Genomic DNA, 21,621 nt, shown 5'->3' with positions numbered 1-21,621 from the left:
TTAAACAGAGACACTGTTCATACAGGGTTTTATGTTGATCAGTTGATGAACATGTTGTGGCCAGAGGCTCGCAGGAACCTAGCCCTGTGTTTCCCTTAGGAGCAATGGTTCAGTATTCACTAATTCAGTGCACCTGGGATAACAAGACTCATCTGCTCACATATAAATACATTGCATTGCATCTAAATAGCACTAAGGAAATGCTGGTATGTTGTGATCATGGAATTATGTGTGTGTATCAGACAAGTTAGGCTGCAAAGGGTCCTGTCCCCTATTCACTTGGTCCATTGTGGACAGGACCCAATTCTAGTACTTAGATTGTACCACTGTCCATGATGTTCTCCAAGTCTTCTTTCTTTTTTTCTTTTTTTCTTTTTTTTTTTTTGAGACGGAGTCTTGCTCTATTGCCCAGGCTGGAGTGCAGTGGTGCAATCTCAGCTCACTGCAACCTTCGCCTCCCAGGTTGCAACTTTCACCTCCCAGGTTCAAGCGATTCTCCTGCCTTAGCCTCCCAAATAGCTGGGACTACAGGCACATGCCACCATGACCAGCCAATTTTTGTATTTTTAGTAGAGACCAGATTTCACTATGTTGGCCAGGATGGTCTCGAACTCCTAGCCTCAGGTGATCCACCTGCCTCGGCCTCCCAAAGTGCTGGGATTACAGGCTCCAAGTCTTATTTCTATTGTTTCCTTTTAGTTGTGGCAATTGCCATTGCGACCTCCTGGGTAAAGAGGTTCTGTTCAAAATGATCTACAGAGTAAAAGCCGGCAGGTCTATTCTCACTGCCCCGTTCTGAGGTTTCTCTCTCTGATGGGCTGCACTGTCTACAGGATCAGAAAACATGAGTCTTCCTGAACTGGTAAGAGTTTATTTATCCCCCAGACCTCACATTGTACCTGGCAGGCAGTAGGTACCCAATTGCATGACTGCATAGAATACTAATGAAACGTACAGTCATAAAACATGTTAAATTAAAAATCTTACAAAATAAGTAGTGACTAACGTCTAATATAACAGCTGGGAAATGGTACCCGCAGGGCAGAAGCTGTCTTAGATGTTTAGAGACTTAGTATTGGTTACAGAACCTATAAAATGCACAGAAAAATAACCATATACGTCTATAAAACCACACAGATTTCTTGTGATAAATAATAGAGTTTATGGATTTTATTGGTTTGGCAACTGACAGCAATAACTGTAAATAAACAACTGAGGTAACCTTTATTAGTCAGACCAGAATAGTAAAATATTGCCCAGGGGACAGAAAAGCAAAATTTTAAAGCTGATATCCTGGCTTGGGAATTATTTCACAATTAAGGTAACTTCTATCAAGAGGGCAATATTTTCCAGCTGTTCCCTGGAACCTTTACCATTTACATTCTGCTTTGTATTTTTGTTGAGTAATAGAAGCAATTAATTCTAAGCATTATAGTTTATTCTGCATTTGGACATCACGATTCTGAGGAATGGATTTTTTTTTTTATCTAGGCAGTTGAACAGGATATAAATGTCATTTTAATAATAGGAACTGAGAATTTAATACTATGGTATTAAACTGTAAGTATAAGTGAATAATACTAGTCCTAGCTTACTTGATTTCCTACAGAATTCTGGCCTATTCGTGGAATTTTTATTAAAGGAATGTGGTACTGCAACTTTTTTTTTTTTAAGTAAAGAAGATTTCAACAGAAATGCAAAGGAAAAAAAGGAAGATACACCTTGAGATACTCATACAATTCTTGATATAAAAAAATTCTCTTTGTCTGAAATATTCAGGAAAAAAGCAAGAGAGGTAAGATGCGGTTTTCACTTGAAGCATTTCCTTCACTCTTCATGTAACTTGCCTACATCAGTCAGTGTATGAATAAATATGGAACTACTTGAGGCCATACTATATATATTTAAAAAACCCAAGAATACTTTTGGAAAAGCCAAAAAGTATCAGCATAAAGTGAAAAATAAAATGAAACAGAAACTATTCCAACCAAACAGACGTAAGCCAGATGTTAGAGTCTCCCGCGCAAGGAGGGCCGTGTAAGGCCCCTGTAGCTGTGCCGAGTGCATGCTAACGTGGCCAGAGAGAGGTACATGGCTTAAGTTCACTCTCTTTACACATACAAATGACCGTTTCTCTCTGTTTTATTTTGGCACATTGACGTAAATGTGGCTAGCTATGGCAATAAAAATCATGATTAGCTATTTTATAACTCAAGTCAGAATTTTCATTGAGTGAAAGAAAGGATATGTTACCAATGAAGAGAGATGTTTGATCAATTAAAATGAAAAACATGTTTACTATACTTAACTCCTGTGTATTTAAATATTATCCTACTACAAACTTAAAAAGAAAAACTTTTCACTTACTTTTCCAGTGCTTTTTATGTTCTTCCCTTTTTTCTGGGTTTGCTGCTGTCTGCCAACTGAGCCACTATTTAATACACTTTCATTGAAACAAACTTCTGCCCTAACCAATCTGGGATGCAAAGAGAATCACAAGTTTTATTTAGGCACTTTGCGTTTTGGAAATTAAACAGAAAAATAATCAATATTCTTCTCCCACTGGCACAAACACATTTCTTTCTTTCTTTAGTTTTTTTTTCAACAAGGAGGAAAGGAAGATTAAAGAAATGGGATACTCATAAAAATCTGTTTTCCACAGACATGCCTTATGTGACAGGCTGTGACCTAGAACCACATGCTTTTGGGGCTGTGGGCACGGTGACTATTTCTTGGCAGAAAGATAGATTTCAAGCAAGTACTCACTCTACGTCCACCCAAATAGGTTCCGGAACTTTTTGGCTCATAGGTGTCAAGGTCTTTGTGCACCTGAACCTGTAGAAGGCCGAGGGGAAATACACACGATATTTTTATTATAGGACTGTCCTTCTTGAAACACAGCCTGCAGGGCTCATGGTTTGAATTATAGGGTGTCTCATGTGAAGTTCTCACATCTGGTTTGACAATCATCTTTCCAAAAATGTAGTCTTTTGTGAGCTTGTGACGCAAAATGATATGGTAAAATGAACACAGGCGACTCACAGTTGCTTAAGTTGCAGTAGTTACAAAACTAAGAGAAGGAAAAAATAAAACTGGGCAGAGTGCAATGTAATAAAATCTAATATATGAATAGGAGGCATATCTAGTGTCTGTCTACCTGTGGTGGGCTGAATGGTGACGCCCCAGAAGGATATGTCCACATCCTGATCCCTGGAACCTCTGAATGTGACTTTCTCTGGAAGAAGGGTCCTTGCCGACATAATCAGGCGAAGGATCTCAAGATGAGAAGACCATCCTGGATTAGGTGGGTGGGTCCTGAATCCATTGACAAGTGTCCTTATAAGAGACACTTGGAAGAGAGACAAAGAGAAAAGGATGCAGGAACGTGGCTACGGAAGTGGGGATTGGAGTGAGGTGGCCACAAGCCAAGGAACACTAGGGCCACCAGAAACTGAAAGACGTGAGGAACGGATTCTCCCCTAGAGCCTCTGCTCTGGGGGAGTGTGGCCCTGTGGACACCTGAATTTCTGATTTCTAGCCTCCAGAACTGTGAGAGAATAGATTTCTGTTGTTTTAAGCCACCCAGTTTATGATACTCTGTTATGGTAACTACAGAAAACTAATTATCTATCTATTGGTCTATGTATCTATGTATGTATGTATCTATCTATCTATCTATGTATCTATGTATGTATCTATCTATCTATCTATCTATCTATCTATCTATCTATCTATCATCTATCGATCTATCTACCTATCGACCGACCTACCTACCTACCTACCTACCTGATATGGTTTGGCTGTGTCCCCACTCAAATCTCATCTTGAATTGTAGCTCCCACAATTCCCACCTGTTGTGGGAGGGACCCGGTGGGAGGTAATTGAGTCATGGGGGTGGCTTCCCCCATACCGTTCTTGTGTAGTGAAGAAGTCTCACAAGATCTGATGGTTTTATAAGGGGAAACCCCTGTTGCTTGGCTCTCATTCTGTCTTGTCTGCCTCCATGTAAGACATACCTTTCACCTTCTGCCACAATTGTGAGGCCTCAGCCACGTGGAACTGTGAGTCCATTAAACCACTTTTTCTTTATAAATTACTCAGTCTTGGGTATAAATTACTCATCTTAATATCATCAATGCTTACCTCTTCACTGGGTTGGTTTTTGCCAACCCATTCCTATTTCTTTTATACATATTTAATTATCCCATGTACTCCAGAACAACTTTACCTATTAACTGAAAAAATGATAAATTGTAACCATTCTGAATTCGAGATAATACCTGCTTTCTGTATTCCACTTTATTACATATATACATATACACGAAAATATGTGCATATGTATTAAAGGAAATTTTGTGTTGTTGGATGCCATCTCCAGTGTCTGGGTTAGTGCTCGAGCCTCAAAGAGAAAGGGACTGTATGTCTTAGATTCCTTTCCAGTGGCTCTGATGACCAGGCTATTTATTGATCACAATTTTCAGGCACATCCTTTCGACTTAAATTAAAAGTAAGTCAGAATATGTGTTAACAAAACCAGGAAACCAAAGATTAACAAAACTAGGAAACCAAAACCATTCAACAAAACCTGCTTCTATTCCATTATTCTTTATTTCACTCAGTGGTATCGGGCCACATCAAGTCCCTTCAGCAAGCTCCCCAGGAGTTACTTGGGCCGTGTTTTATATGTCACCTGTCACTAGGTGCTCCCATTCTTAATGTCCCTCTGCCCATCTCCTCGCCACCATCCTTGCTGAGTTGTCATTTCATCCATCAGCCACACAGCTCTGATTATGTTCTGCATCAGGACCCGAAGGGTTTGACTGCCCAGCTCCCCATCCCCACACTGCTGCTAATAGACCCCCCACTTTCCTTCTGGAAACTGTCTCCTCCCCAACCCCACTGCTACACACACACACACACACGCACACCCTCACACATGTGCACATGCACTCACATATGTACACCTACACACTCCCCACATACATACCTACACATCCGCACATGCACACACACCCCATGCATGCACACATACCAGTGCATACATATGCACACACACCATGCACACACAAACACATGTGCACATACCCAGGCACCCATGGCTGTATGCACATTCCCTGAACACACACCACACCCACACCCAGACCCTCATACACATACACACATACACACACCTCTGCATGTACACAGTGCATACACACAAATACCCTATATGTGTGCACCCACGTGCACACTCCCTGTCACCACATTCCACACAATTCTCAGCGTCCCTCAACTACTGGGACCAGCCACTGTGGCTGGATAGTGCCCCTGTGACTCATCCAGCACAAGATTCAGACCTAACTGGGGTTCATCAGAGACCTTCTGGGAGATACCCATGGGTGTGGGGGAAAGAGTGGGCACTCTGGTTTTTCTGGGTGCGTAGGCTGAAGGGGTGATGAAAACCTGGAACTTCCACTGACCATTTTGCCACTGCAAGGAGAGAACTCAGCCAGGAATAAAATGAATTCAGGAAAGTGGAAAGTGGAGGAGGGGCCACAGGAGAGAGGGAGAGAAAAGAAGGGAGTGAGAGAAAGAGATAGGGAAGGAGAGGGAGAAAGAGAACCATCTTAATCTCTGGATCTCACAGGGGGTGAAGCAACTGCTTACCTTGAACTTAAGTCTTGGGAACCAACAGAATCCCTCTTTTGCATAGGCTAACTTGAGCTGGAATCCCATAACCTGCAACACAAATTGTCCCCATGGATCTAGTTGCTCTCCTGGTTAAGAGAGCAAGCCTAAGGCCCATGCTTCTTGGTGAGTTCACCTGTTGCCTATGTACAACCTCAGCATTGCCCTTTAAGCCCCTGTATCTTACAATCCAGTCATCCTGAGTGACTTGCAGCTTCCTGAATGCAAAAGGATGTTTCACCCTCAGGTCTCTGTACATTTATTCAGTCATTTATTCCAGAAATATTTACTGAGTACTTATTTCCTAAGCACTGGAGATATAGCAGCAAACAAAACAGAAAACAATTTGCTGCCTTCATGAGGTTTGCATTTTAGCAGAGGTGAGGAAACAGGATAGGATAGAACTAAAATTAATAAGTAAGATATGGAGTATGTGCAAACAATCACAGAGGCACCATGTGACCCAGTAATTCCGCTCGTAGCTGCACACCCAGGAAAAATGAAAACATCACATCACAAAAAACTCGTGTTCACAGGAGCATTATTTATAATGGCCCCAAAGCGGAAACAGCTCCATAGTTCGTGGACCGACTGGATGTGGACTGTGAGCACAGAAAGAGTCAAGAATAATTCCATGTGCTGTCCCTTTCGTCTGAAAGGCCTCACCCTGTCATCAGAGCACCTGCTGGTTGTCTGTGCCCTGGATTCACCGGAAGCACGTGGATGACGGGGCTGTATTCCTGCCACTCAGCAGCGCGGTTGGATGGAGTAGGATCTCCAAAGCAAGTCTGTGGATCAAATGTACAACTCAAGTGTACAGACTTGCCCCCAGGCCATTTTCAGCATGGTGACATGGCTCAGGGAAACAAGCATGGACATCTACACACCCAGAAGGGCCCTGCTAGGCCTTGGCTGAAGATCTCTTGACTGTTCAACACACAACAAGAACCCTGCAAAGCCTTCTCCCCACATCTCTTCAAGAGCCTCTGTGGCTACTTCTCCCTGTCTTTCTCAGTGCCCTTCCAGTTCCCCATGATTCTTCCTCTGTTCCCACCTGCTAAACTCTCCTCCTCCTTCCCTCCCCTGACCTACCCATCTCATCTGGATCAGGCCTGCCCTTCAGCATCTGACATGCTCCAATCCATCTGTTAGTCAGTGGAACAGAACTGAAAAGCTAACGAGCCTGAGCAAAGCGTCCTTTCTATTTAAAAGGTGAAGAGGGAAGCAATTATTAGTAACTGTGTTGCAATAATTTCGTTTTTTTTTTTATTTTACTTTAAGTTCCGGGATACATGTTGTACAGAATGTGCACGTTTGTTACATAGGCATACATGCGCCATGGGGGTTTGCTGCACCTATCAACCCATCATCTAGGTTTTAAGCCATCTCAGCAAAACAATTTCCTTTTATTCTTGTCACACATAAATGAATACTATTCCACGGTTCTTAATCTGGGATATGGGAAAACTTGTTTGATGTTGCTGTGTGTTTGCACGTGCTGTTTCTTATGCTTGGAAATCTCTGCTCTTTCTTTCTTCTGCAGTGAAACTCCTTGTCCAGATCCCTTTCCTGGTGTCCCCTCCTCAGCAAGGCAGAGCTGGGGGCAATGCAATGGGGAACCTTGTGACAGTGGAACAAGCCTGGGTTGGCATCTCAATCTCATTTCTCATGAGCGGGGACAGCTTGAACCAGCTGCTTACACTCATGCAGGCTTCTTACACCATTTTTGGAGTTGTGAGAAGTTGATGGTGTAACGTAACTCATCCCTCCCTGGCTGTATGGGACAGTAGCGTACCTGAGGATGGGTTAGGATTGCTGAGATGGGCTGGAGCTGGGGCAGGGGGCCTCCAGCTAACAGAGGCCTCCTGAGCTTACCTCATTTGGTCTCAGGGCTATTCTCATTTTCCAGATGAGCAGTGATGTGAACAATATTGGGAAGCATCAAAGAAATTGATGTAAAGTGTCTGGCACAGAGTGAGTGCTCAGTGACTGTGGGTGCCCTCTCGTCCAGCTCCTCTCTGCTCTGAGCATGCCTTTCTCATGGCACTTATGAGAATGTGCCATCGCTGTTTACTCCTTGTTTGTCCCCCTCCGCACACTAAGTTCTTTAGGCCCAGGGACTGTGTTACACTCATCTCCACAGCCCCAGGCCTAGCACAATGCCTCCTGCCTAGTAGGTCCTCAGTATTTGCTGAATGAATGGATGATGATTTCATGGAAGAATCACTCCCTGAAGTTTCCAGCCACAGGCTGAGAAAGCTCAGGATGAAAACATCAGGTCTCTTGCCCAATCTTCACCATGCTTTTTAGTGGCGGTCACTGCACTGCATGTTTTCTTTAAGAAGAGTGAGCTCATGCCAAGGACAAGGGCATGGGACCTGTGCCGGGCACTTCCCAGTTCCACGTTCTGGGTGTGGGGAAGAGGGAGGATGCCCACAGAGAGGGAGGGAACCAAATGCAGGAAAGGAGGGCAGGAGGGGTGGTGTTGGCTCCTGGCGGGCCTGGCATATGGCTGTGCTCCGAGTTACTTCTGGTCCTGTGTGTGGGGCTGAAGCTTCAGCTGCCACCAGACATCCCTGCCGCGTCCCTCTTGAGAGTCCTAACCTCACTTTCAAGACTCACCCCGATGCTCTCCATGAAAATAAAACACATCTTCCATGAAGTGTCCCCAGAAAGCTCCACGGGGGAGGAAGTGCCACTGAGAAATGAGCACCAATCCCAGATGAAAGTCATGAGCTGAAAGGCCCATATCAGGCTGTTGTGGATGACCTTGGATGCCCTTGAGGTGTCTTGAAGGAGGCAGCATTAGCTTTCTCGCAGTGTGTGTGTGGCAGGCCACATGCAAGCTTTTGGGCTGACCCAGTTGTGACTATCACTGTGTCCTCGGGTTTCATCTTGGGGAAGGGAGTTGGACCAGTTCTTACTCCTGGAGGCTGATTTCCTAAAGTGCAAAATTGGGCCAGTCTGTTGAGGCCCAAGTGTTCTGGAAAAGGTCTCTGACAGATACATGGAAACTGAATTTAGTTGCTAGTTAAGAGCTTTTGTGGGAGCAAAGCTATTGCCTGTGGGTTTCTTAATTATCAGGTATACATTAAGGCAGCGGTCCCTAAACTTTTTGGCCCTGGGGACTGGTTTTGTGGAAGACAGTTTTTCCACAGATTGGTTTCAGGATGAAACTGTTCCACCTCAGATCATCAGGCATTAGATTCTCATAAGGAGCATGCAACCTAGATCCCTCCCATGCACAGTTCACAGTAGAGTTCGAGCTCCTATGAGAATCTAATGCCACTGCTGATCTGACAGGAGCTCAGGCAGTAATGCTTGTCCACTGCTCACCTCCTGCTGTGTGGCCTGGTTCCTAACAAGCAATGGACTGGTACCAGTCTTTGGCCCAGGGGTTGCGGACCCCTGCATTAGGGGATAGAACAACATTTTGCAGAAAGAAAAAACTGGTCTTCTTCCTGCTTCTCCTTTTTTCTGTACTCTGCTTTCTCTCGCTTGTGGACACTTCATGGACATAGAAGAGGGGGTGTAACACTGCATCTGGCTCCTCCAAGTGTGGTCTAAGACCTGCAACCTCTGCATCTCCTGGGAGCTTGTCAGAAATGCTGAGGCTCAGGCCTCAGCTCAGACCGACAGGATCAGAATCTGTACTTGACAAGACTCCCCTGGTGACCTGAATGCACGTTCAAGTTTGAGAACATTGATCTAATCATGGAGATAGGTGTTTTGTGACCCAACAGTCCTCACTTGGATTCTAGACCCCAATCCATAACACACTAACTGTGTAACTGGGGCAGGTTACTCTGAGACTCTTTGAGTCTCCAAAACCTCATTTGTAGAATGGCACAGAAGTGCCCACTCTATTACAGAGTTGTTGATGGGATTAAATGAGTGAATGGATATAAAGCTCTTGGCACCCAGTGCTGGGAAGGGCAGCTATGGAGATGATAATCATTCCCCTTTGCCCCCCTTCTCAATTCTGGCACCCAGGACCCAGGCCAGTGCTCTCAGCAGGAGGGAAGCAAGAGCACTGGCTTGACCCGTTGGTGCTCAGGACGGGTAGCACTAAACAGTCCTTCCAATCAACTTCACGTTTCAAGTGCCTCACTGAGGATGTTGATAGCAATGGGTACAGTTGAGTAACAGTTTACTTGTATTATTTCATTAGATATTTTTATTAGTGCTGTTATTTCCATGCTTTTGAAGGAATTCATGAGTTTTCAACTTGTAAATGCAACAAATTTTAAAATAGCAGTCTTTAAAGTTATGGTTGTAAGTTTTAGGCCCTCTGAATTAATGTCCTGCCCTATGTATCTGGGCATGAGGCCACAGATGCCACACAGACTGTACCTAGTGCTGAGTGGAGCCTATGTGGAAGGGCTGCAGGGTTCAGCTGGAAGTATCCACTGGGGCAAAGCTAGTGTTGGAAAGATCCTGGTCTGGCAGCATAACGGGCATCAACGTTGTAAGACTACATGTAGCAGGGGGTGGCTGGATCACCTGGAGCCCAGGGACAAGCTTGGCACATCTATCCCTTTTAATTGATTTTACATATTGAAGTCTGCTCTCATGGGTCTCTTTGCCTTGAAGATAATTTTCTCTCTATTCTGCTAAGGTCCTGAACATTTCTGGCACATTACTTGGACTTGATGGTAAACCCATTGCTTTGTCACGAGGCACTGGAAGCTTATCAGCACTGACATGCTTTCCAATGTGCAGTCTCAACCCAGTCTCCTCAGCACACCCACTTCACTTAGACAGTGGGACCTCAATAAAAATGTGTTTGAAAGGACACTGTGCCATCATTATTGGCTTAATGGTCAGGGCCAGTGGGGAGAAGGGAGCAATGTTGAGAAGTGTGAATATGAGGGATATCTCACAAAGCAGGTAGGAAGTCAAGAAATGTAGGTGAAATGGACAGGAAAGATTTTTTTTTTTTTCCATAAGCCTCTTCATGTTTATCTTGGAAGTGAAGAATTCTAAGACTACTCCATGCATTGTCATTGTGGTAGCTACTCAATTATTCTTAGATAAAACCAACGATCCCAAATCTCAGATAACTGTAAGGAATAATGTTAGAAAAGTCAAGATGAAATCTTTCTGTGCTTTTGAGCATCACACTTGGTTTTGATCCAGGCAGCCAAACCACACTGTCCTGCATCATGGCCACTCTGTCAGTTGGTGACTTCTTGCTCCAGGGAGCCCTGGGAGCTGATAACTCTTGGTTGGGGAATGTTCCCCTAGCTTTTTACCAATTCAGTCTTTCATCGACTGGTTATTCTTGCTTTTGTGGGCGGCCATACAAATCACGTGCTGTGGGGAAGTCATGTCAATCATTTCACTGTCTACAGGATTCCCTGGAAGCTTGAAGCAATTTTTCAGATAATTAAGTCCACAGAATACTTTTTTTTCCCTCAATGATTGGGATATCTCAAGTGAGTCAAAACTTTATTGCAATTGCCTCAATTCTCCATTTTCCTGGTCATATATCAAAAAAGACTTTCTGCTTCCTATATGTGGGGCTTAGCGTCCACATTGTAATTCACCAGAGACTCTCTGGAGAGCTTGGCTTGGTCCCATGTATCCTAGTACAAGCTTGCCACTGGTCTAAGTTAGAAAATATCCAGATTTGAGGCTCACAGAAATGTCCAATTTTATACTTTTTTTTTTTTTTTTTTAATGGCGAGGAGTCTCTAACTGAGTGAGAGAGGATTTGGAAAAATGGCCAGCAGAGAACAGTAACAATAGTGACTAACATTTATTGAGTACATACTATGTGTTAACTGTGTGAAATAATTTTCATGTAAGCCTTTTGGCAACCTAAGGTTGACAGCATGGAAGCTTTGAGAGTGTAAGTTTCTTGTCCAGAATTTTATAACTAGAAAGTGACAGAGCCTGGATTCCAACCTATACCCATGGACACCAGAGTGTCTATATGTGTCTTTCCAGTGAGCGATGGTTCACACTCACTGGAAACATGAGTGCCATTGGAACATACTAGTCAATATGATGCTGAAAACAGTAACAGAAAGAGTGCAGGTGTTGAATACGTGTTCCTTTTCATACTGGAAAGAAAGATGGTAAGAAGTTGGCATGTCTTCCACGCAATTCCATCCCATCAGCTGGTCTCCAAATTCCCACTCCTCTTGGTTCCCCACTTCTCTTTGTCTCTTTCCAGAAGGAAACAAACTCCTTGATGACCCTCACTGAAAATTCACAAACTTTACAAATTTCAATAGATTAGCTGTGGCTTCTTTTTAAAATGCTCATAGGTAGCTGTGTCCTGGAGAGCTCTAAAGCCCTCTAATTTTGCTCACAGACTGAAGAAGGGAAACTCGAGTCACTGGAGACAAAGGGGCAAAGGCATGGGTTTGGCAGCAGAGGGAAAGAAATGGTCTGTGACCAGGGCTTAAGCTGTCTGTGTTGGCTCTGAATGACAGTATGCTCTTGCTCCAAGGACCTTAATTGGCTGATAGAGTGATTGCTTTGGCCAAAGGTCCAATTAATACTCAAGATTTGAGGATTGGTTTTCCAACCCCAGTTGGATGACTTTCCTGGCAAGCAAAGGTTACCACTGTAAATTCAATTCGCTTCCTTAACTGTGCACCCACTCTATAATGTAAGGCTATCACTCTGTCTGGTTAATTCCAGACAAGACTTTGTGAGCAGATGGGGAATTTGGATTTTCAAATTCGAAAAAAAAAAAAAGCATAAGTGAGTGTGAGTTTTATGTAGTTACCTCGATGCTCCACCTTGTGGAAAATGTGCTAAATCCCAATGTAGTAGGAGGCAGGATTGCAAATGTGAAACAGAGTGATTGGCCCAGGGGTTTATGCTTACTGAGAATGTTCTCATCAATAGCTTGCTGTGATTGGCTATGGACCTATTGAAATCACCATTAAACTAGAAAGCAAAGTTACTCAGCCCTTGTGTGGAAAGTGTCTAAGACAGTAATGCAGAGGCCATAGTCTGAAGGTGGCACCTCGCACTACAGAACAATGGTAGGAGCTCCAGGTTCGGATCATGGTTCTGAAATTTACTAGTTGTGTGCACTTAAGTTGCTTAGTCTAATTCATAAAGCAGGGATGATAATTCCTCTTTACAGCTTTGTTGTAAGGATTGCATTAAAGAAAACATGTAAAAGCATAAGGGCATTCAATTAATGTTACAAGAGCCCTTCCCTCAACCCCAAGGGTAGCTGCAGCTGTTCAGCCTGACACTTTATGTGTGCTGGTCACAGTGCTGTCTTGGAGAATCACATACGGGATAGTGCTTACCTCCCCATAGCAGCCACGTCATAGCAAATAGCTCATTAGCATGCAGTTTCTTCCCTCCCTGTTCAGCAGCAAGCAGACAAGCTGTCTCAGAGCCTGGATTTCAGCATGTTACACTCACCGCAAATATCCCGCAGACTGCCCACTCCGTTCTGCTGCCCTTCACAAGGCTTCACTTTGGCCTCCAACCCTTTTTTTCTTTCGTTTACCAGATGGAACTAAGTCTGTTTGTGAAAACACCCTTCCCCTCAGTTTACTTGGACCTGATTTTGCAAGTAGCAAGTCACTTTATTTGGGCTGGAGGAAAAAGCACTAAAGCAGATGTTGAGGTGACCGGGGTTCCTGGAAGACATTCTTCTTCTCTCCGGCGAGACGCATGATGCATGAAGTAGGAGCCCCTGGCAAGGAGCCCAGGCCGCCATGGCCTCACTTGCTCATGCTTCCTGGCATGGCCCTGAGGCTAGCTGCCTCTGTACTGCCTGAGCATCGTCCCCTGGCGTGTCACCAGACTACCCACTACCTGTGCTTGCACCCGCGGTTGGGCAGTTCAGTCACTGCAGGCTGAAGCTCCCTGTCACAGGAGTCCATCAGCACTGGAGTTCACCAAATGGCCCAGTCCAGGTCTGTGTCATATTGTTTTGCAAAAGCAAGAAAACTCATTCAGGGCTTGTTACTTTTATCCCTGACTTCCTAAGTGAGCAGTGTAGCCAGAGAGCTACATCCCTTGACATCCTTTAAGAGCCATGACCACTCCTGCCCTTGCTTTGTGACAGGCACTCCTGGATGCTGAGGTGCTGTTGCTGTGCACCGCTGTGCATCCTGTGCAAGGATGAGTTGCTCCCTCTTCCCGTGGCTGGCTCATTAGCCAGAGCAAGCTGTGGCCTTGAAGGAGCAGAAGGAGCATTTGACTCTTCCCAGCTGTCAGTCTTTGGAAAATTGAGCAAAGTGGAATGAAAGGCATTTATTCATTTAACTGGCAGTTATTTGAGCATCTATTATGTGGCAGGCACTGTGGTGACACTGAGGAGAGAAGGGTGAACAAGGACAGTCCTGAGCTCAAGCAGGCTGCTGGCAGGTAGTAGTGGGGGCAGACAAGCGAAGAGGCACCCATGCCATGGCCTGCAATACACCACCTCCAGGACAAGGCTCGGGACCCATCCCTGGGTCTTGGGGGACATTCTAAGAGGAAGCAGTGGCTCAGCATAGACCTGAAGGACAAGAGGGCACCAGTCATGTGTGGAGTGGGTCGGTGGAGATGCGCAGAGTGCAAGGAGGTCTGGAGGTGAGACTTCCAGGCAGAATGGAGGGAGATATGTCCCATAGCATGTGGACTCTAAGGGGCTGGGAGATCTTAGGGGTTCCCCAGAGGCTGACTGAAGGCTGGCCAGGGAGCCTTCCTGGTAAGGGCCTCCAAGGTCAGGTATGGGTGTAAAAGTAGCCATTTCTAGCACTGGTTGAGGTGCACTGCCCTGTCAGTGCCCCCAAATCCTTCAGCAGTGTCTGATACGATGTTCTAGACTGGCATTGTTTCCGGTGCAGGCCCTGTCTCATTCTTCAGGAAGCATGGTCATGGCAATACCTGGAGTCTCCACTGTAAGACCAGAGTGATGGAGGCAGCAGAGCTCCTCAGCAGACCAGGAGTCTCCAGAGGCACTGCAGAATGTCTAAGAAGCAACCTCATTGTATTCCCAAGACCTGGGAATCCAGGTCTCACAAATACGATGATACAATCTATAGCCAGGACATCTCCTCATGTGTAGGTAAGTAGGGCATGGGGTAAGTTCAACTGGTGTTTCTAGGCTTTCTTGCTTTTCTATATGCCACTGATGCCTTTCACCTTCATCCAATTTTCAATGAATACTAGGGTAAGCAACTATCCCAGTCTTCCCAGGATTGAGGGACTTCTCCAGATGCTGCACTTCCAGTGCTAAAAATGAGGAACTGAAATGAATTAGTCACCCAAGGAATGCTGGCCCTGTGCTATATGATCACATTTACTCTTTAAAGCAATGCTTTGAGGTAGGTAATATTATTTCCATTTTAAATAATTTATAAATAAGAGATAAAGTGTGTTTCCCAAGGCCATTATCCAGTAAGTGATAGAGACTGGGTTTAGGTTATATTGTCTGGTTTAAAGCCAGTATATTTGTTATCTGCATAATAAATTACTCCAAATCTTGGGCTTAAACCAACAACAGAAGTTTATTAATTCATAGTTTCTGTGGATCAGAAGTTGAGAAGCAGTTGAGCTGGATGGTTCTGGCTCAGGATCTCTCATGATATTGTCATCATAGCATTGGGGGCTGTGGTCATCTGAAGGCTTGACTGCGGCTGGAGGACCTGACTTCAGGATGGTGCTCTCACATGGCTGCTGGCAGGGAACTACACAAGAGACAGGCTACCATAGTCACTGTGTATCTGATGCTTCCACAGCTACCCCTTAGGACTCTAAGTCCTAGAATTGGGACTAGAAGTGGAGATTAAAGGGATTCCATAGGATGAGATTGACTACAAATAGATATACATGAACAGGCATACACAGGAATATTCATTATATGTGTAAATACCATCATCTGTATTCAGGCACACCTTGTTTTATTGTGGGTTTATTGCACTTCACAGATATTGTATTTTTTTTACAAATTGAAGTTTTGTGACAACCCTGTGTTGAGCTAGTCTATCAGCACTATTTTTCCAACAGCATGTGCTCACTGTGTGTCTCTGTGTCACATTTTGGTAATTCTTACAATATTTTGAACGTTTTTATGACTGTTATATCTGTTGTGGTGATTTGTGGTTTTGATATTACTATTATATCTTGTGGTGATCTGTGGTCTTTGATATTACTATTATATCTGTTGTGGTGATCTGTGGTCTTTGATACTACTGTTGTAATTGTTTTGGGGCTTCGTGAACTGTGCCCATATAAGATGGCAAACTTAATCGATAAATGTCGTGTGTGTTCTGAGTGCTCCACTGACCAGCGTGTCCTTCATTTCTGTCCCTCTCTTCAAGCCTCCCTATTCCCCAAGACACAATAATATTGAAATTAGGCCAATCATTAAGCCTACGATGGTTGCTAAGTGTTCCAGTGAAAGGAAAAGTTGCATGTCTCTAATTTTAAATTAAAAGCTAGAAATTATTAAGAGTGTCAGGAAGGCATGTTGAAAGCCCAGACAGGTTGAAAGCTAGCTAGGCCTCTTGTGTCAAACAAGCCAAGTTGTGAATGCAAGGAAAAAGTTCTTGAAAAATTAAAAGTCCTACTCTAGTGAACACACGAATGATAAGAAAACAAAACAGCCTTAGTGCTGATAGGGAGAAAGTTTGAGTGGTCTGAATAGAAGATCAAACCAGCCACCACATTCCCATAAGCCAAAGCCTAATCCAGAGCAAGGCCCCAACTCTCTTCAATCCTATTGAGTAAGGCTGTTCTTGTGTTGCTATAAAGAAATACCTGAGGCTGGGTGATTTATAAAGAAAAGAGGTCTAATTGGCTCCTGGTTCTGCAGGCTGTATAAGAAGTATAGTGCTGACATCTGCTTCTGGTGAGGGCCTCAGGGAGCTTTTGATTATGGCAGAAGGTAAAGGGGAAGCAGGCACATGACACAGTGAGAATGGGAGCAAGAGAGGGAGTGGGGGCTGCCATACACTTTTAAACAACCAGATCTCACCAGAACTCGCTCACTATCGCGAGGACAGCACCAAGACATGAGGGATCCACCATGAACCAATCACCGCCCACCAGGCCCCACCTCCAACATTGGGAATCATATATTAACATGATATTTTAAGGGGACAAACACCCAAACTATATCATCTTTCAAGGCTGACAGAGCTGAGGAAGCTGCAAAAGAAAAGTCTGAAGATATCAGAGATTGGATCATGAGGTTTAAGGAAAGAAGCCATCTTCATAACATAAAAGTGCAAGGTGAAGCAGCAAGTGCTGATGGAGAAGCTCCAGCAAATTGTCCAGAAGATCTAGCTCAGATCACTGACGAAGGTGGTTACACTAAACAATAGATTTCCAAGGTGGATAAATCAGCCTTGCATTGGAAAAAGATGTCATCTAGGACTTTCATAGCTAGAGAAGAGAAGTCAATGCCTGGCTTCCAAGCTTCAAGGGGCAGGCTGACTCTTTTGTGAGGGGCTAATGCAGCTGGTGACTTTAAGTTGAAGTCAATGCTCCTTTACCATTCCTAAAATGCTAGAGTCCCTATGAATGATGCTCAATCTACTCTGCCTGTGCTCTATCAGTGAAACATCAAAGTCTGGGTTACAGCACATCTGTTTACAGCATGGTTTACTGAATATTTTAAGCCCTCTGTTGAGACCTACTGCCCAGATTAAAAAAAAAAAGATTCCTTTCAAAATATTACTATTCACTAACAATGCACCTAGTCACCCAAGAGCTCTGATGAAGATGGAGATGAATGTTATGTTCATGCCTGCTAATACAACGGTCCATTCTGCAACCTGTGGATCAAGGGCTAATTTCGACTTTCAGTCTTATTATTTCAGAAATACACTTTCTAAGGCTATAGTTGCCCTAGACAGTGATTCCTCTGATGGATTTGGGCAAAGTTAATTGAAAACCTCTGGAAGGGATTTATCATTCTAGATGCTATTAAGAACATTTGTGATTCCTGGAAGGATGTTCAGAAGTTTGGAAGAAGTTGATTCCAACCCTCTTGGATGACTTAGAGGGGTTCAAGGCTTCAGTGGAGAAAATCACTGTAGATGTGAGAAAAATAGCAAGAGCACTAGAATTACAAGTGAAGGCTGAAGATGTGACTGAACTGCTGGCATCTCATGATAAAGCTTAGATGGATGAGGGGCTGCTTCTATGGATGAGCAAAGAAAGCAGTTCCTTGAGGTGGAAGCTACTCCTGCTGAAGATGCTGTGAACATTGTTGAAATGACAGCAAAGGATTTAGAGTATTACGTGAACTTGCTTGATAAAGTAGTAGCAGGCTTTGAGAAGACTGATTCCAGTTTTGAAAGTTCTACTCTGGGTAAATGCTATAAAACAGCATTGGAGGCTACAGAAAAATCTTTTGTGAAAGGAAAAGTCACAGATGCATCAAACTTCATTGTCCTAAAGAAATAGCCACAGCCACCCCAACCTTCAGCAACCACCACTCTGATCAGTTAGCAGCCATTAACAGTGAGGCAAGACCTACAAGCAAAAGGGTGATGACTTGCTGATAGTTAGCATTTTTAAAGCAATAAGTACATTTTAATTAAGGTATGTACATTGCTCCTTTAGACATAATGCTATTGCATACTTAATAGACTACTGTATAGTGTGAACATAATTTTATATGCACTAGGAAACCAAAAGTTTGTGTGATTCCCTTTTTTTTTGCAGTAGTCTGAAACTGAACTCACAATATCTCCCAGGTATGCCTGTGCTCAAATAAGTGTGCTTTTGAAATAATCACCATTGGCTGGGTGTGGTTGCTTATGCCCGTAATCCTTAGCACTTTGGGAGGCTGAGGTGGGTGGATCACCTGAGGTCAGGAGTTCGAGACCAGCCTGGCCAACATGGGGAAATCCCATCTCTACTAAAAATTAGCTGGGCATGGTGGCAGGTGTCTGTAATCCCAGCTACCCTGGAAACTGAGGCAGGAGAGTTGCTTGAACCTGGGAGGCAGAGGTTGCAGTGAGCCAAGATGGTGCCATTGCACACCAGCCTGGGTGACAGAGCAAGACTCTGTCTCAAAAAAAAAAAATCACTATCTTGGTAGTCTACATACTTGCTCTAAGGAGGTTTTCATCACACCAAATATTTTTGTTTGGATATTAATTATGGATAATAGTTTATTCCTGATTTTCCAAACTTTATAATATCAACTAATATATCATTTTATAATCACAAAAACATTTTGTTCCAAGGTTTATAATATAAACATATGTATTGATTTTATAACCAGATGAAAGTTCTTTTAAAAAACATTTTTATACATACATATTAACATATATATGATGGATACTGCTTGGATTTCCACTTATGTCTTTATAAAAAAGCAGCCTGTTCAGATGTTTCAGAAGGCAAAATATATACTATTACTAGCAGATACAATCACATATAGAATTGTATATTCCATTATATATGCAAATATGTACACCATTTCCTGGAATTCAAATTGGTGGGAGGGTAGGGAAGGGAGGGAGGTTAGGAAACCAGAGATGCCAACAATAAGACATTGGAGAGAAGATAAATGGGAAAGACTTGGAGTGAATGTTACCCAGTCCCAGCACAGCGTTGCTGGGTGGTCCATGTTAATTTGAAGGAGCTGGAATTGTACAGTCACAACTACTCTTTCTGAACCTTAGTTACTTCATTTGTAAAGCAGGGGAAGATAGTGACACTTGTGCTTTCAACTCCATCGAGCTGTCGTAAAAAAGAAATGAGAAACTGCATGTGAAAATACTTGGAAAAGTGTAAAGTCCTAACCCGGAGGAAGGTGCTCCCACCACCATCATTAGAGCTGTTATCTCTGGAAGCGTACCAAGACCTCCTAGGGACAGGGCCGCTGCTCCCAGAACTACGCACTACTACTGTTTTGCAGCCCTGGAAGCCCTTCTTTAAACAGTAATAGCTACACGTCTTGCTCCAGTTGTCAGACACCTTAGCCACGGTATTTTCTTAAGCTCTGTTTCCATGTGCGGCCTGGAAGTGCATGGTTCTGTGGGTGGAAACGAGGCTGTTGGCAGGGCTCTTTGCTTGTGTCTTCTTGCTTATGCCTGGATGTGAGGTCAGGTGGGGTAGGTGTGCACAAGGCCTGCCACCTGGTGTTGGTGTGTACACAGGGCTGGCATCAGGCCACAGAGCTCCTAAGGAAGCAAGTGCAAATGGTCCCAAAGGCAGTAAATGGAACATGCGAGTAAACCTTAACACTTTTTCACATTCCTTGCCACATCAGCAAGGCCAAAAATGGGAGAATTGCATTTCTTTGACAAATATTTCTTTTTTATTCATTTTCTTATAAAATTATCCCCAACCTGTCTGAAGAGTCTGCCAGCCATTCATGTATCTACACGAGGCAGTTCTGCATCTAAAAATAATTTTATTGGCCATTTGAATTTCCTTTTGCATGAAATGCCTGTTTGAGTTCATTGCCATTTTTCTATTGAGTTGTCATGTTCTTATTCATTATTAGTAAGATCCTTTGTATTAGTCCGTTTTCACGCTGCTGATAAAGACATACCTGAGACTGGCAGTTTACAAGGGAAAGAGGTTTAATGGAGAACTCACAGTTCCACATGCCTGGGGGAGCCTCACAACCATGGCAGAAGGTGAATGGCACGTCTCACATGGTGGCAGACAAGAGAAGAGGGCTTGTGCAGGAAAACTCCCCTTTATAATAACCATCAGATCTTGTGAGACTATCACAAGAACAGCACGGGAAAGACCTGCCCCCATGATTCAATTACCTTTCACTGAGTCCCTCCCACACACGTGAGAATTCAAGATGAGATCTTGGTGGGACACAGCCAAACCATATCATCCCTGTACAGATCATTGATATTAGACTTTGTGGGTTACATGCGTTACAAGTATCTTCTTTCACTCTTTGCCTTGTTTTCTCATTTTCTCCAGTATGTTTTTTGGTGAAAATATGTTTTTAATTTTAGGGTTGCCAAATACCTTACAAGCAGGAATTCTTGTAATTTCTGCTTATAAGAGCCTGTTGGGGGAGGCTCTCTCAGGTTTTTTTTGTCAGAAAAGGTTATTATTTATTCTTTGTTCTTGAAAAAATAATTTGACTAGGTATGGAGTTCCAGGATGACAGTAACTGAAAAAATTTCGCAAACTGAAAAAAAAATTCTACTCTCTTTTGGCTTTGATTATTGTTGATAAGAAATCAACCTTTAATGTAACTCCTTCCCATTGAAGGTTGTTGTCTTTTCTCTCTGGCTTGCATTGAAAACCTGCTTGTCTTTGATGTTCTTTGGTTGTTGTTGTTTTTTTTAATAATGCATCTACCTTTGGATTTATTTTATTTAACCCACAGGGAATTTATTGGGCTTCCTGGCTCTGACAGTTTGAGTCTTTCAACAAATCTGGAAATCTCTCAATCATTGTTGTATTGAATATCACCTCTTCTTCATTCTCTCTTGTATCTTCTACTGAACTCTAAACATATGGTACATCTTCTTATTCTCTCTTCCATCTGTTTGTTTCTCTGGGCTGCATTTTGAACGATTTCTTCATGCCTATTTTCTAGTTTAGTAATTCTTTCTTTGGTTGTGCTTAATCTGCTGTTTAACACGTCTAATAAACTTTTCAATCTGAATATTATAGTTTCCATTTCTAGAAGTTCTACTTTACAAATTTGATTCTCCTTACAAATGTGCTCATTTATTTTCAAAACTCTAAAGGAATGAAATATTTATTAAAACCTTAAAATACTTGGCCAGGCACAGTGGCTCACATCTGTAATCCCAGAACTTTGGAAGGCGAAGGTGGAGGACAGCTTGAGGTCAGGAGTTTGAGATAAGCCTGGGTAATGTAGTGAGACCCCCATCTCTACTATATATATATATATATATGCCAGGCATGGCGGTGTGCATCTGTAGTCCTAGTCTTGGGATACTGAGGTGGGAGGATTGCTAGAGCCTGGGAGCTTGAGACTGCAGTGAGCTGGAATTGTGCCATTGCATTCCAGCCTGG

At 43.4% G+C, this 21,621-nt stretch overlaps 1 long non-coding RNA gene across 13 annotated transcripts in view; it reads left to right on the top strand.

Moving 5' to 3' along the window:
• The window catches only part of LOC129473263 (uncharacterized), a 264,435-nt gene that overhangs the window by 133,124 nt on the left and 109,690 nt on the right, over nt 1-21,621 (top strand). For 12 of the 13 annotated variants that reach the window (XR_010119217.1, XR_010119225.1, XR_008654224.2 and 9 more), the window contains exons 3-4: nt 14,484-14,704; nt 14,809-14,963. This is a non-coding gene — a long non-coding RNA (uncharacterized lncRNA). The remainder of the gene's footprint in view (nt 1-14,483; nt 14,705-14,808; nt 14,964-21,621) is intronic. The other variant, XR_008654227.2, reaches the window with a different exon arrangement.

The sequence above is a fragment of the Symphalangus syndactylus genome, chromosome 23 (assembly GCF_028878055.3).
Source record: "Symphalangus syndactylus isolate Jambi chromosome 23, NHGRI_mSymSyn1-v2.1_pri, whole genome shotgun sequence".
Taxonomy (NCBI): domain Eukaryota; kingdom Metazoa; phylum Chordata; class Mammalia; order Primates; family Hylobatidae; genus Symphalangus; species Symphalangus syndactylus.
Note: the sequence above shows the minus strand (reverse complement) of the source record. Positions and strands in the feature narration are given on the sequence as shown.